The 4,482-nt window shown below is 37.2% G+C and overlaps 1 non-coding gene across 1 annotated transcript; it reads left to right on the top strand.

Moving 5' to 3' along the window:
- The first annotated feature begins 569 nt into the window (after positions 1–569).
- On the top strand, positions 570–676 carry LOC133058036 (U6 spliceosomal RNA). Its single transcript, XR_009693161.1, has one exon. It is a non-coding gene; the product is annotated as a U6 spliceosomal RNA (small nuclear RNA).
- The last annotated feature ends 3,806 nt before the right edge of the window (positions 677–4,482 follow it).

Raw genomic sequence — 4,482 nt, 5'->3', positions numbered from 1 at the left:
GAAGCCTGATGTCTAGCCATGAATGAGGAAAAAAGTGATCCTTTCTCTCTCCCCATTTTTTCTTTGATATAAAACTGTAGCCCACTAAGTACTTGGGGTGTGACACCATTTTACCAACCTACATGTAAGCCTCAAAAGCATCCTATTATAATAAATCAATTCTTACCTATCACTTTGCCTCTTGACGAATTCCATCTGCACTGTCAAGTAAAGAACCAGATCTCTCAGAGATCTCAGAGGTCCCTGAAACACCACCTAGTGATTTCAATTTCAGATTAATATAAGGGAAATAGTTTAAAATAAACATACAAGGAATCCTGCTGTGGTACAAGGTCCTCATCTACTGGCATTGCTTTCACTTTGCCTCTTTTTTTCATCCACTGTATTTTATTAATTTACAGTCAAACACTAACTCTATCCTTCATTTCACCTCATTCCTCAATTTTTAAAAATATAATGCATTCAGAGTTATAGGGAAAAACCATTTGAAATAATCACTTCATACTATAAGATGTTTGCTTATACTTTCAGTACAAATTTCTTCTCTAATATTTAAAATCATTGTGTCAGTGCTCGCTTCAGCAGCACATATACTAAAATTGGAACGATACAGAGAAGATTAGCATGGCTCCTGCGCAAGGATGACACGAAAATTCGTGAAGCGTTCCATATTTTTTTGACAAAGGAGGCAAGGATATACAATGGAAAAAAGACAACCTCTTTAACAAGTGGTGCTGGGAAAACTGGTCAACCACTTGTAAAAGAATGAAACTAGAACACTTTCTAACACCATACACAAAAATAAACTCAAAATGGATTAAAGATCTAAATGTAAGACCAGAAACTATAAAACTCCTAGAGGAGAACATAGGCAAAACACTCTCCGACATAAACCACAGCAAGATCCTCTATGACCCACCTCCCAGAATATTGGAAATAAAAGCAAAACTAAACAAATGGGACCTAATGAAACTTAAAAGCTTTTGCACTACAAAGGAAACTATAAGTAAGGTGAAAAGACAGCCCTCAGATTGGGAGAAAATAATAGCAAATGAAGAAACAGACAAAGGATTAATCTCAAAAATATACAAGCAACTCCTGCAGCTCAATTCCAGAAAAATAAATGACCCAATCAAAAAATGGGCCAAAGAACTAAACAAACATTTCTCCAAAGAAGACATACAGATGGCTAACAAACACATGAAAAGATGCTCAACATCACTCATTATCAGAGAAATGCAAATCAAAACCACAATGAGGTACCATTACACGCCAGTCAGGATGGCTGCTATCCAAAAGTCTACAAGCAATAAATGCTGGAGAGGGTGTGGAGAAAAGGGAACCCTCTTACACTGTTGGTGGGAATGCAAACTAGTATAGCCGCTATGGAGAACAGTGTGGAGATTTCTTAAAAAACTGGAAATAGAACTGCCATATGACCCAGCAATCCCACTTCTGGGCATACACACTGAGGAAACCAGATCTGAAAGAGACACATGCACCCCAATGTTCATCGCAGCACTGTTTATAATAGCCAGGACATGGAAGCAACCTAGATGCCCATCAGCAGATGAATGGATAAGGAAGCTGTGGTACATATACACCATGGAATATTACTCAGCCATTAAAAAGAATTCATTTGAACCAGTTCTAACAAGATGGATGAAACTGGAGCCCCTTATACAGAGTGAAGTAAGCATGAAAGATAAAGAACATTACAGCATACTAACACATATATATGGAATTTAGAAAGATGGTAACGACAACCCTATATGCAAAACAGAAAAAGAGACACAGAAGTACAGAACAGACTTTTGAACTCTGTGGGAGAAGGTGAGGGTGGGATGTTGCGAAAGAATAGCATGTATACTATCTATGGTGAAACAGATCACCAGCCCAGGTGGGATGCACGAGACAAGTGCTCGGGCCTGGTGCACTGGGAAGACCCAGAGGAATCGGGTGGAGAGGGAGGTGGGAGGGGGGATCGGGATGGGGAATACGTGTAAATCTATTGCTGATTCATGTCAATGTATGACAAAACCCACTGAAAAAATAAATAAAATAATAAAAAAAAAGGAAAAAAAAAGAAAGAAAGAAAGATTAAAAATAAATAAATAAATAAAATCATTGCGTCAATTGAAATTCACTAATTGAAATTACCATAGTAAGTAATAGATACTGTGAGAAATTGATTAACTTATAAGTCCTATGCAGTAAGTTGAGTTATTCACATTTTGTATTATCCACATTTTATATGAAGGAATTGAGGTTTCTGGAGGGAGACTCAGTAATTTTGTCAATACTCAGTAAGATCTGAAGAAGGAAATTGAAATGAGGTCCAACTAACTCCAAAATCAGCATTATCAATTTATCAAAATTTCTCACAAAGATGAATCTCTGGAATTTCTACAGATGGATCTCAGTAATTACCAAGGAGGAAGGGGAGCTATAATGTGTGGTGAAACACATCTCCCTGCATCCTAGCTCATAGAGCTATACTTTTAAAAATATATTTTAAATACTGGATTTTGACAAAGATTCTTCTATTGATCAAACATCAGTTAGCCTTCTCTGAACCCCATTTCCAAGACCTTGACCTTGGACTTCTGTGCTTGTCTTTGCATCACTCACTTTCAGCAAAAATCCTGCCAAGTCATTAAGTGAGAATCTCCACCCTTGATATCTGATCACCGTGGTCACCTTCAGTCCCCTTAGTTCAGTTTAGCCAGATGGCCCCTCACCCCTGATGCTTCCTCTTAGTGACTTCTCGTTTACTTAACCCCACCCTGCTCCTTCCGTATAAATTCCCACTACCCAGCCTGTATTCAGAATTGAGCCCAGTTCTACAATGATGTGTCCTTTCCTCTTTTAAAATTGTTCCGCTACAAAATCTGTTCTTATCACTTTAACTGGTTCTAGGCTTTGGTTTTCTTTAACAGTCTCCATGTAACATCTCATCGGAGGAAAGTATCATATAGCAAAAACTTCCAACCCATGGATGGTTGTTACACATGTGCAGTATTTCTTCATATAGAGGACTCATAAAGTAACTGAGCCTGTGTATTAGCTGTCTGTAAGTTTTGTAGCGTTTGATTATTGACTCTAGAATTAGTCATCTTGGATTTTTTAATAATATGATCATAAGCAATTGAGACTCTAAAAGTGATGTGCTACCTTAGTTTCTTTCCAGGTAAAAATGCTTGTAAGACTATCCTATAGGGAAAAGGAGCAGGCAACTATGTGTGAGAAGAATTTACTTGCAAATCAAGCTTAGCCACTGGAGTTATTAACATAAAAGACATCAGAGCTTTGAATATCTGTTTGTTAAATCAGCCTTTTTTGTTGATTCCCCTGGAAAATCACATTTGCAAATGACCACTACTTTTATGGCTTTGCTATTACCTGGTGAGCATATTACTAAGAATTATATAAGCCATTAAGGGCCTTAACATGGTATTATTGAATTACTTTATTGAGCATTTTACTTTAATGTGAGGATGATTTGTTTAGTATATTATATTACATTTTGCTCTTAAGATCATCACATGCAAGCAACTATGAACCATCTAAATCAAGGAATCATAACTTATACATAGGCCTTTCATTTAAGATTACACTTGATTTGATATGGTTCTGTATTAGCCCAGAAACTCAACATGAGACTCTGTCTTTTGAAGATTTCTTTGTAGAATGTGCATCTTTAGTCAGTGGTGAGTATTCTATAATTGATATTATGACTACATTAATTAATATAATAAAATATTTGTTGTTGTTTAGTTGCTAGGTTGTATCCGACTCTTTTATGACCCTGTGGACTGTAGCATGCCAGGCTCCTCTGTCCTTGGGATTCCCCAGGCAAGATTACTGGGCTGGGTTGCTATTTCCTTCTCCAGGAGATCTTCCCGAGGCAGGGATTGAACCCACATCCCTTACATTGGCGGGCATTAACAGGCAGATTCTTTACTGCTCAGCCACCAAGGAAGCCTCATATTTAGAATCCAACTGCCAATGTCTTGGCAGATGGACAGAACTTAGCAATTAAACAGCAACAACAAAGTTAAATGTAGCAATTATGTTAATTAATTTGTAATTAATATAATTATAATTTTCCATAAATTTGAGGCAAGAGGGTAAGCTGTAAATTTCATTAGAGTTTATTCAAGAACCTAACTCACAGACTTAATTGTACGTGTTTATAGGAGTGCCAAAAATTGGTAAATTGATCAAGCCCTACCACATGTTGAAGAGATTCCAAAATGGTAGGCTACCACTCAAAGGAAGAAAAAAGCATATGCACCTCTGACTGTGTACTGCTCGCAACCAACCCACAAAAAGTGAGCAGATCTTCAGTGCTTGCCCCAGTGGATAATGCCAATGGCTCTGAAATATTTCTTATTAACTGCCTGTCTATCTATCTAAACACAACTTAATTTGCTTCATCATGCCCTGAACTGGCACAAGGACAATTTAAAAAACCAAATT

This window comes from Dama dama, chromosome 5, assembly GCF_033118175.1.
Source record: "Dama dama isolate Ldn47 chromosome 5, ASM3311817v1, whole genome shotgun sequence".
Lineage (NCBI taxonomy): Eukaryota > Metazoa > Chordata > Mammalia > Artiodactyla > Cervidae > Dama > Dama dama.
The sequence above is the reverse complement of the archived record's forward strand: the minus strand, read 5'-3'. Positions and strand labels throughout refer to the sequence as shown.